The following is a 12,339-nucleotide window of genomic DNA, read 5'->3' as shown; positions in this document are numbered from 1 at the left end:
AGCAGTACTAGCTGTAGCTTCTTTACTTGCTGGAGCTCATAGTTCATTGTTATATGAGCAAATAGCTCATCCTATTTGCTTTCCTAAGCATAAGGCACTCTGCAAAGAGTTGGTTTATTCTTCCCTAGCTACTAACCAACTATCCATGCACATTATGCCCACCGTTGGCATTTGCTACAGGACTTTCTGGCCTGATTTGAGAATGGACGGGAAGCATATTTCTATGCCATGTTTAAGACTGGACCTGAAAAGCATAACTGAGCTCTAAACAACCTTCCAAGATCACACAGTACTGGGGTGCACAGGAGAGGGCACATTTCCTGGTGGGGAGGCTAATACCTTAATTTTAAGGACCACGTGGTCACAATTTTTGCCCACGTGTTTTACAGTCATAAACTAAAATAAACTGTAAGGTACACCTAGCCAAAAACCCTGTCAATTTACTGCTCTCTAGTAGGAGAGATGCACTTCTCTGTGTTTCTGCAAACAAGTTTATCACTCTGATCACTAAACTTTACCCTTCTGGTGTAGCTAAAGCAATAAGTTTTTTTATGTTCTTATACTATGTTCATCACCGATGCAGTTGATGAGACCCTTCCAATGATGCCATAAGAAATGTGGCTAGTAGCCCTCATGTATTGGTTCTTTCAGGCTCTCCTCAGGAGAGCCGTGAGCAGTGAAGCAGCTGGGGTTTTTAAAAAGGAAATATAGATGCATCTGTATTAGCAATATGTGTTTTCTGAGAAGAAAGTCTGTCTTTATCCTCCAAACTGTGTCCCTTTCCTGAAGGAACTGTTATTTCCTGGTCCCTTGCGGTAGGTGGTTTTGCTGTGCTTGAGGAAGAAATTAACTCGCTGTAACTATCAGCTTAGAGCTCTTAGCTGATTTTTTTAATACCTTGGGCCAAAGTTCTTGTTTCCTCAGGGTTTGATTCTAGTGCCAATTCTGTTCAATATATTTATCAATGCAGAAGTTGAATGCACCTTTAGCAAGTTTGATGATGATACCAAACTGGGAGGTGCTGTTGACTCTTCTGAAGTTCCAGAAGGCTTGCAGAGGGATCTAGGTAGACTGGAGCATTGGGCTATCACTAATAGAATGGAATGTAACAATGAAAATGCCATATTCTGCACCTGGGAGGGAGTAATGCTGGGATCAATTATACATTGAGAGAGGAGTGGCTGGAGAGCAGCCCTGCAGAAGAAGATCTATCTGGAGGTGCTGATTGACAGCAGGGTAGAAGCTGCTGTAGAAGGGCTACAGGAGAGAGGCAGATGCCAAATCATCCTGGCCTTGTAGCCACTGCAGACTTCTAGAAATATCTTCAGTAAAAGCCTTGTGCATGGTTTGTCTTCCCTTTATATTCTTCTACCACTGCAAAATAAATATAACAGTCTGCTGTAAAACATATAGAACATCATCTGCCATTTTCTCTTGACCATTTTGAAATAGTATGTTAGAATAGCCAAATAATGGCATGCAGGCAGTATGCAAAATCATTTTGCATGAAGGGATTTCAAAAAGCTTCCCCAAAAGCTACCTACAAGTTATTAACTCACATTTGGGGACCATCTGCCTAGTGGCTTTTCAAAATAATGCTATAAGCCCACAGGCTGAAAGCAAGGAAGATCTTACAAAAGCATATTTTCCAGGAAAAAAAAAAAAAAAAAGGCAAATCCCCAAAGAGTTGAGCCTTACCTTTTGTTATCCCCATAGGTGATAAATCATAAGGTATTTGGGAACAGAAGTGTATCCGGGGCATTGCCACAAGATATGTTCTGAGAATCATCTTGCAGTTTCTATTGCAGAATTTTGGTCTATTTTGGTGCAGCTACATTTGTTTGGGGAAAACGCAGTGTATGTGACAGGGTCATTACTATGACTTTTCAGGCTTTGAAATCAGGAATTTACAGCAATTTTCCTGCTCTAGAGAAAGACCAGGTATTGGAGATAGAGTTTTTCTAAAACTAAGGCTTCATCTACATGGGAACACTTGGGAAGTGTAAGCTGATTAAAAAACCCGCTAGATCTGAAGTACGATGGCTTGAAATGGAACATACTCCTCTGAATTATCACATTTGGAATAAAGGTAGGCCTAACTCGTGTAACAGTCCAGAATACTGAAACAAACTTAATCTTTATTTTTTTAAGGGAGAATGACTGTGCAGAGATTAATCAGAATAGACATGACTTTTCCATAGGTAGGCAATCCCCATTTTTACAAGTCATCTGAGAAGTCAGGAAAGACACTGAAAGTTGTTGGAAACAGACAGATGTGCCTTCTCTATAAGCTGCTGTACACAAAGAGCACAATTCAACAAGGTGCTGAGCAATGTTTTTTAGGTGCTAAATTCCTTTTGTCATCTGTGGTCATTGAAGGCAATTGGTATCACCCATGATGGCATTGAGAATGACCTGTGCTGCTCAATATGCAGAGACATCATAGGTCTTACTAAATTTCATGAGTATTGAATGAAAAGTAACATAATCCTATAAGGTATGAAAAAACTTTTACTATTCTTACCTGCAAAACATGCTGGTAAAGGGAACTTGGGCCAGAGAGATGCTTGCTGCACCCTTATTTGATGCAAATTGTGTTTGGACTCTGAAGGACTGTTCCTCTACTGTAAAACTGAATGGAAATTTTGCAACTGGCTTCAGCAGATGTAGGATCAAATAGTACTACTGCTGCTGCTTTCAGTAAACTTCCCACTGCTGGTTGGACAGAGTAGCAGTCAGTCTCAGCCTTGTTCTGAACTGGTGAAAAAAATCACAGAAAGCACACTTTGAGAAAGAGTGGGGATGAGATAATTGTTATTCACTGTCAGCTCTGAGACTAAATTACAATTCAGTCTGTTTCTGTGCTTTCTAGAAAGGCATCAAATGGCATTATGTAAGGCTGGGTGTCACTGTCAGTAGATAATACTTAACCTGGAAAAAACAGAGCTGCAGAAGGTGGAAGGAATTTGAGGCAAATGGGACTTTTGGACTTCCCTTAAGAAAACTTTTCTGAGGGCTTACAGGTAATAAACTGATGTTTAAAGGCCTTGCATCGCATCACAGCATGCCATGCGGGTACCAGGTATTTGAAAAGAGAGATGGAATAGCAATCTATTCCATGTTTTTATTGTCTGTAGTTTATAATCTGGATATTCTCATAAGTGTCCTGTCCCTTTGGAATCCATTTAAGTGTTTGGCCTGTATGATTGCCTGTGTCACTAAGTTCCATAGCTTAATTACATTTTTTATAAAAAGGTAATTCCTTTTCGTGTTTTTAAATTTTCTGCTTTATATGTTAGGCACTTTCTGTGGATTTTTTTTTTCCAGGGAACAAAAAGTCCCAGTCTATCAAATTTACCAGGTACTATGTAGAATACATTTTTCCCAGAGTGTGTACCCTTTATAAGGCAAATAACCCAGCCTTTCCAACTTCTAGTATGCCAGTTTATTGAAGCCCTGGACCATTAGCATGTTTCCTATAAGCCTTCTCATCTGTTTTAAGCTCCAGCATCTAAAGCTGCACACAGGATCTCAAAAGTGGCTGATCCACTGATGCATGTAAAGATGATGTGACATTTTCAGCTTCATTCTCTTTTCCACAGGTCCCCTAGCATCTTTGTAGTTTTGATTGCAGCTTGCGTAGTCATCACAAGCCTTCACCCTGCAGGTAATGAAAGCCATGTCTACACTGGTGGGCTTTCTCAGTCGCTGAAGTAGAGCACTGACCCAAAGTTGAGTTGAACTTGAATGTTCACTGTGGCAGTGTCAGGCTGATTCAGATTTAAATGGTAATGTTGAACGTTTGGGCTAGCTTCTTGTCAAACAGCCTGTTTAGACTTAGCCAGAGGTGCTCTAGCCTTTTTTTGAAACATATACAGATCTCTTTAATACATTTGAGGGTATTTTCTTTACAAATTATGCCACTGCAAGTTTCACTGGTGGTTTTGGTGTGTATTCATCTAGATCTTTCCTCTTTCTCTGAAGGACCTCAAAATTCCTTTTTGTCCCAACTGGTGTAGATAAATAGAGCATTTGCAGGCTACACTACCTCACTTCTGCCTTTCCAGAGAAAATGTAAATATTCAGCGAAACAAGGTCATTGAGAACCCTTGCGTGGCCTTCTCCCACGATCACACCAGATCTGTCACTGACAGTGGACATTCAGCCTTCCTTGAAGCAAGTGCAGACTTCACAGGAACAAATGACGAATGCATCCGCTGGAAGTCTGTCCTTTGAATATGAACTAGAAGGTCAGGACCTGCTGGGACCTAGCTGTGTTATCCAGTTGTTGCTGTAGATTTTAGGAGGCCAAGCTAGGCTGCCGAGTGCTTGAAGTTAAGAGGAACAACAGTGAATGATTAAGGACTCCATTGGGTACCTTCTGTGTCCATTAGCCATTCTGAGCACCATAATCTTATTCCTGAGATGTTCAAGTGTTGTCGTGAAAGTATCTCTGTGTCTTGGTTGTGGGTGTGTGGGACTCTCCTGAAACAGGCTTTCATTTTTTGCTCTTTTTCCTTTGTGAGTGGCCTGGTTCTTTGTACAACTACCAAAGCCGTTAGCAAGACTGCCTTATCAAGCTGTCCTGCTAATTTTGACAGCCTCTGTGAGGCTGAGAGACAACACCTCCTACGGGCTCTAGCAACACCTATTGAAGTTACATACTGTCAGACTCAACATTGCCTTGCCAGCCTGAATTTGCAGATAGTCAGGTGGTAGCTGCAGGAACCAGGAACCTGACTCGATACTATGTTATATTAAGGGAGCTGGTATTTTTCTGATGTGTTTTTCTGATGTGGATGTGCTCCTGGTCTACATTCCCAGTTCATAAAGTCTGCCCTCACAGAGGCTGTGCAGAAGTGGGAGCAGAGGAAAAGTGATGCCTCCAAATGATTGCTCTCATACTGCTGAACGTATCAGGGCTGATCTAATTAAACTGCATGCATGCAAATGAGAGAGCTAATCTAACCCTTACCGTGGCAGTCAAAACATGCAGTTTAGGTAAATGCCAGTATCACCTTAAAAATTGTAGTCCCGGTCCTGATACAGCTGAAGACACTTGGTGCTGTGCCACTGCCTTCACGGGGGTCAGAACTGAGCTCACGTTCTATTTTAGACAGATCACAGTTCAAGGAGAGGGTACTGACCTCTGTAAATAACTTAAAACTGAATCCAGTTGCCACAGCATCAGGCAATTTCTTAGGAAAGTTTGTTAGGCTTTGCAATATCAGTACTGGGTCTCAGAGGTATATTTACTGAATTACTCTTTTGATAAAACCCCTTAATAAGCAAGTCTGTCTGCTCGCCATCTGGTGCTGATCTTACTTAAAATACAGTGAGATTGGCAACTAATTAATTCATGGACAGAATAAGTATAAAAGTTGCATAAATCCATTAATACTGGTAAATTCAAAGCTTTCTTGTAGTTTCTTGGGGAAAAAAACAAAACTATGAACCTTTCCTCTTAGGACAGAAACTCTTTGTAAGATAGAGAAATATCTCACACACTTCTGGTGCCAAAATATCGAGTAGGGATGTTTGGTTTTTTCAGATTCCTTTCCTATTAATTCTTGTTCCAAATATAGTACTATGCGTGTCTTGAAACTGGTTACGCTTTATGTTCAAGGCAAAATTCTTGCGCTTTAAAGATTCAGTTTTATCTTTAAAGGCTTTAATCTTGCATCAATAACTGTAAGTGCTTTCCAGTGATGCACTCTGATGGTGGGCCTCCATTTGCCATGAAGATACAGTTACACGCGATGCAGGGTGCAGACGTTAGGCAAATTGATCAGTGCTATCCAGAAATTATAGTGATTATATATACTTTAGGATTTAATTTACCTTCTAGGTCTCAACTCCTTCTTCTGACTCACTAAAGGAAAAAAAAATATTTTTTTTCTAGAATCCCCACTAAAAATCTTGTTTAAAATGAGTATGGGAAATCCACTAGCAGATAAAGATGAAAATTCCCAGGCATAGGATTAAACTGGGATGAGTTCAGAAAAGCACATGCATGGGTTTATGGCTTAACAGCGACAAAAGACATTTTTTCAGGTAGGGATGTAAATATCCAAACCAGAAGGCTGTATTGACACAGACCAACAGTCATAGAATCAGAGCTTTGCTGACCTTCTCATTGAATGATCAGCATGGGGAAGGGGGTTGGTCTTGATGTCTCAGGCTATCAGAGATGAATGAAACCTCCTGGAGGCCTGGGGACTCTAAATTGAAACAGGCATGTTTACACGAAGAATGTCTCTTCTGAGGACCTAACATCCTCTAAAGAAAACAGTTCATTGAGAAAGTTCATTGCTTTGCTCTATTCTGTATACCAGTTGACTACAACTGAGCACAATGGACTGTGTCCCTGCATCTTCCTTTCCTTGTATTCGGAGGAGATGAGTGGGGGGAGGTGAAGAGACCCGGCACCAGCTATATGTGAATGGAGAGCTCTTCTTAGAAGTGGTTTCCTGAGTGTTCTGAGCAATTGCTTTCCTGGCCTGTTTTGCTCCTCAGATGATAAGACAAAGCTGAAAAGTAAGATACTGTAAGAGTCCGTGTTAATTTGTACAGTCAACTTAGAAGAGCTGCAGGCAAATACAGGTTCAGGACAAGAGGTTGCAGCTCAGGATGAACATCACTTTAAAGAACTGCTGATCAGAGTTTGACAAGCAAAAACTTGTTTAAGTCAGTAGTAGCAAGGAGCCTGTCTATTGAACAGAAAGCTCACAGCCGCTCACAGCAGGACCCTGCTGCTTTAACAAGATTTTCTCTGGCTGCCCCGATTCCCTTTAGCTTGTTTGTTGTTGTTGTTTTTGTTTTTCTTGGTAATCATCTTTCAAACTGCAGCAGCATTTGTTGTCCTGAGGTGCTAACTCTGGTGGAAGAGATTCTAGTGGAAGCTTCTACTGCAGTTTGTCCAGGCTTCATTTCAGGTCACTAATCACATCCTCCTCAGGCTCTCCTCAGGCTCTTGCATTGATTGTCTTCCAGCTGGAGGAATTTTCTGAGAGAAATGACATGACTGGTGTTTTGAGGTCACATTTCTAGATTGATAGTGGACTGAGGGAAGCTTCTGCCCTTTGGATTCAGGGAAGACCTGACATTTGAATGTGGCGTGGATGTGCAAGCCTTCAGTCTTCCTTCTCTACCATGCACATCTGCTGCCCTCCAGGCAGCCAGTTACATTGAGAATGGACAAGAGAGCAGAGGATGTGATGGGTGACTTGAGGTGGCGTCTGGATGCTGAGCAGCAAAGTGTTTCTGCTGGATTAGGCTACTTCACCAACAAAAGACTCATTGACTGTTCTCTCAGTCACCATCAGAAATCCATGTGGAGGACTTGAGGTTACAGGATAGGAAATTTGTCCCAAGGCACATATGGAGTAAAACATGCTTTATGTTTCCCAGTGTTACCTGAATAACCAGATTTGACAGAGAGGAAAAGCAGGAGGCCAGGGAATCTAAAGGCATGGAATGAAGGGCTAGCTGAGATCCTTTGGTACCTTTTTCTGTGAAAGCTGGAATAACGCAGTGGAGCATGAATGATCATTCTGCTAACTTTGCTCTAGAACCAAGCTGACTCCTACCTACCACCTCAGCAAAAAGGCAGATTACTTTGGCTAGATACATGATAAGATCCTTAAGAGCTCATTGCTCTAGTACCTATATGAGAGGAATCTTGCTACTGAGTGGAATTCTCTTCCCTGAGTTAGGATTTTACTGCCTTTTCCCCCAGATAAGTGCCTTTTTTTGGCTGATGTGGATATTCTGTGGGCAAAGCTTCTTTCACTCCATCCAATGAGGTTCCTTTTCTAAAGTGTCGGGGAAAAAAGGAGAACACATCACCTTCTAGCCTGAGATTTTCTAGCTATTTTCTGGTAAGAATATTTTTTGAAGGATGATGTGGTTCTGATTGCTGATTCAAATGGTGTTGAAGTACTCCCTTAGCCTAGGGAATATGTGCTTGTTCGTGTAAAGAGTGAAACCTCTTTGATCTTGGATTTTGACTGCTTAGAAAATGCCCTTGGGAAGACTGAGATGAAAGTTCAGATACAGGCAGGAATTGGGATTCATGAGCAAGGGCGCTTAACTAGGAGGTAAGGGAAAATAATTATGCTCCCTGTGATCACCCTAATTTCTGGGGTATGGTAGAACTTAGGTTCCTGATTAGTGAACACCATGTTACTTCTGGATTTAAAGAGAGGCCACAGCCTAGGCACTTGGAAAACTGAGTCCACTAAGAAGTATGAGTGCAGGATTATACAGCAACAGGCTGAACTGGAATTTTGATTTTCTATATTGTGGATCACAGTAGCTGTTCATGCAATTAGTAAGGATTTAAGCATCTAATTCCTCTTGTGACCTGGCCTTCCCATCCCACGCCAAGTAACTGGCTTGGACTCATGAAGCATAGATCCTTGCTGGTCTGTCCGGTGTGGCATTGAAGACCATATCCCTGAGGTGATTAAGTTAATGAGGAAATGTGTAAGGAACAGCTTTTTTACTGATGTTGAATTTCATTAACGTGTCTCACAAGAGCCCTTTATCACCTCACAGGGTAAGTCCTGTAATTTTTCTAATGGTTTGTGCAGTGGCAGCTTTCGTGTGACTATTTGTAACTTGGAACACTTTTGGCACCTTATTTCCAGCGATGTCACCAAAGCTGTAAAAAAAGGAAGAACTGCAACCCTCACAAATACTGAAGACAGTTTGCTAAAGAGGCTGTAATAATCACAGCAGTTACGCGATAAATCAGTAAGTGATGTTGTCTCTCTTTGTTTTTAAGAGCAACCTGGAGCTCATGCGGTAGCGCTGTTCTCCAGATGGCTTTCCACGGCATCGTCTTCCATAACACACCAGTGAGCCACGAGACTGAGACAGAAATTCCAGTGTGGGGAGGGTGTGAGTCATGAGATGGTGAGTGAAAGAAGCAGCAGGATAAAAATAACAGAGCACAGTATGATGCAGAATATTAATCTCTTACCCTGTGTTATCCTAGTTTGTATTACATACACTACTATGTTGTACCATAGATGCTCTACTACTAAAACCAGATCTCTCTATGCTACTCTGAAAGATTATGGTTTAGGATGCCAGATTGCAGGGACTTCTAATACTTGTGCCTTTAAGTTGGCTAAAAATTTATAATCAAGAAGTTGCTGCAATAGAAGATATATAATCAAAGAGTGTCAAAATGCCACTTCTGCAACATAGTTATTCTGCTTTATATGAAAAGTTCATCAAGTTCAGTTAATTTAACATCAATTGAATAAATTTATGCAAAAAATAAAATTATAACTCTTTTAAAAAGTCCTTCTTTTTTTTCAACCTTCTTCTTCTTTCTTCAGGAGGACAAAAGAAAGAAAAGTATAAAAATACTGTGAAAAACTGTCATAAAATTAAACATGAATCAGTAGAAAAAAGGTAAAAAAAGTAGAATCAGTAAAATCAGAAGAAAGCCCAGGTATTTTATTTTGAAATGTGAATCCCTATTTTTCTCCTCAAATCTGCCATTCTGTGCTGGCTGAGCTTAATTCTGACATCACTCACAACAAAATCAGGAGCCCTTCTAGGGAGCTATTGTTTCCAGCTCAGCTAATTTGAAGTATCTAACCCAGTCACCTTGACATCTCCTATAATCAGTGGAGCAAGACAGTGATCTTCAGAGAGCTATTCAGAGCTTAGGAAGCCTATTACCATGTTATTTTTCAATTTGGTCAGGAATCTGGGCATCATAAAGACAGCAGGAGTTTTTCCTTTAACTTCAAAGGGTGCCAGCTCTGGCACTGAGTCTGCAGATTAACTGCAGATTAATGCATAGACAGCTTTTTTGATAGAAACTGTCTTTTTTATTTGGGAGTGGGGAGAAATGTTTATTTTATTTCACACAGATTCAGTTCAAAGTCTTTCAAATGGATTTCATTTTGCTGTTTTTGCATGTAAGTCATCTTTGGGCTTTGTCAGGGCTTTGGAAAACTTTACCAAAACTAGGGAACATACAAATGACAGGGCAACCTTCCCTGACAAACAGTGAGGTGGCCGTGTGGTCCCTGTGCTACAGCACTGGGAATGTGAATTACCAGTCTTGTAGGGCTCTCCCTCCTCTTTGCCCTTTCAGGGCTACCTGGTGAAGTGAAGCGTTTGCACACACACTGAAAAAAGATGCCGTTTAATGATGATCAATTTAAGGCAGATGTGTCTGTAAAGCAGTATGGTGTAGGTGTGCTGTTATGGTCAGAATACTGCTTGCTCCCTTTCAGACCCTGCTGAAACCGATTACTTTGATACCACTAAGTTCAATCTACTTTAAAATATCCCTTTTTTTTCTTCTTCTTTTTTTTTTTTTTTTCCCTGTTTTGTCTTACAGAGGCTGCCTGGGAAGCTACTTGGGAATATCTTTTCTGTTTTTAAAATACTGTTCTTAAGCAATCTTCTGTTACTTTTTACATTTATATTTCCATCTATTTAACTTATTCTTGTATACCAAGTCTTTATTTTCCAATACGTAAAGAAAAAAACACACTTATTTTTGAAGTTATGCAAAAATGGAAGTCATTGTAATCATGATTTGATGTCCTTGGAACACATTTTATTTACTATTCAATAGCCACTGTTTTTATTAGGACATTGTTTGAACGTAACTTTAAGCCCAATAAAGTTTCAGGACTAATCTCCTGGGAGAGGATATTTATGGTCCCTATTTTCAGAGAGGGAGATTGGAAGTAGAAAAAGGCTTAAGTATTAGGCCTTGGTTCAACTCAGGAGTCAGGGGAAATCTGTCCATTGCAAGTAGTCATTTGTCCAGTTGAAGCAGTCAGTTGCACGTGCAAATGCCCAGCTTGAAGGGGTGGTCGCACCCAGTGTAGTCACTGCAAGCAGAAACGTGGGGCATGGATTGTGTGTGTTACTGCAGTGGAACTGACCTATTTTTCTGGAGAGAAAAAACCCCAGCAACCTACCATAAAAATCTAATTTGCAAGAACTGTAAAAGTAGAAACAGTACTGTTTTTCTCTAGGGTATTTGGTTATGCAAACAAATTGATGAAGACAACATTTCCAGCAGGGAGACCACTGAGGGTGCTTGGTGTCACTCAATTAATATTAATGCCCTTGAAAAGAATGTGAAATAACGGTGCATCTTTCACTTGGTTCTAAGCCATAATTCTGTATCCAGTGTGGAGCCTAACGATTTGCTGTTGATATTTACTGTAGCTTTTCGTATTACAGAAGTCTGGTTGCTTTCCTCCTGCAGATACTGACCATTAGGAAGACACTGCTGCAGAGACTGAAACCAAACCCATTTATTCCTTCTTCTCACATCATCTTGGGTTAGAAGTTGCCGAAAAATATTCTCCTGGATAAATAACTGTGATGTCCCCATCAAGAACATGTTCTCAGTGAGTTGGATTTCTTCATTCAAATTATTGAAAATCTCTTCTGCTTGGAGGTTTCTCTAGTAGAGGAATTGTTCGGCACCACAGAAGCAGTGTGCAGGGGTCCCATAAAAGTTTAAATGCTTTGAACTCACTCCCCGGCACAAGAAGACTTTACTAGTTGACATTTTGTTTGGAAATAAATGAGTTCATGTCATAGTTCGGGCATCTTTCCCCATGGTTCTTACATATCAGTTTCTCATAATTCTGGAAGAAGATTCAAGTGTTTGTTCTTTTTGTTTTATTGGCATTCATCTTTGTTTATTTATTTTGTATTCTTGAGATGTGTTGCATCTCTGCAGTTTGTATTTCTACTTTTAGCGTAAAAAGCTGTACAAAAAGTCTAGAATGCATCTGAAGATTAGTCTAATTTTTCATGTGACTTTGACTTGAACATTTTCCTGTTTATGTTTATATTGGTATTTCAAAAATGTGCATTACCTGTATTCTTCATGCCTTTTTCCCATCTATAACTCAATAAAATTATGTCCCCATTCTGCAGAACCATATCACATGTGCATAACAGTGATAACAATTTTTGAATAATGATGACTGATAATCGTAAATGGGTTAATCTACGTATATATTTATATCTATATCTAATCTATATCTATCTGTCACAGCCTGAAATTCTTCTGATGTAGGATTTGAGATGGTGAAAAAATTCCCAGTAAGTGGTAAGCTCAGCTCAGGAATACTTCTTCATGAGGCTATTTGGACTTGAAAAGTAGATTTTCCTGTTCCCCGAAGGTGTATGTCCCTTATTTCAATTCTCATAATGGCTAAGTTTAGAACTGGCATTAGCCATGTGAGTCAATGCAGTGTTACCCATTTCATCAGGGTGCATGTGTCTTTTATGTCACTACAGCTCAGGAATAGATAAATGGCTGCAATATGTCCTTTG

The 12,339-nt window shown here is 40.2% G+C and overlaps 1 protein-coding gene across 3 annotated transcripts in view; it reads left to right on the top strand.

The window, feature by feature from the left end:
* LOC101924671 (potassium voltage-gated channel subfamily A member 5) overlaps positions 1-11,957 on the top strand; it is a 29,426-nt gene extending 17,469 nt beyond the window's left edge. The window contains exons 3-4 of one of the 3 annotated variants that reach the window (XM_027782881.2): positions 8,789-8,919; positions 11,255-11,957. The gene's annotated coding sequence lies outside the window, so the exon portion shown is untranslated. The remainder of the gene's footprint in view (positions 1-8,788; positions 8,920-11,254) is intronic. The other 2 variants (XM_027782880.2, XM_013297024.3) reach the window with 2 other exon arrangements.
* The last annotated feature ends 382 nt before the right edge of the window (positions 11,958-12,339 follow it).

Source organism: Falco peregrinus, chromosome 6 (genome assembly GCF_023634155.1).
Source record: "Falco peregrinus isolate bFalPer1 chromosome 6, bFalPer1.pri, whole genome shotgun sequence".
Lineage (NCBI taxonomy): Eukaryota > Metazoa > Chordata > Aves > Falconiformes > Falconidae > Falco > Falco peregrinus.
The sequence above is the reverse complement of the archived record's forward strand: the minus strand, read 5'-3'. Positions and strand labels throughout refer to the sequence as shown.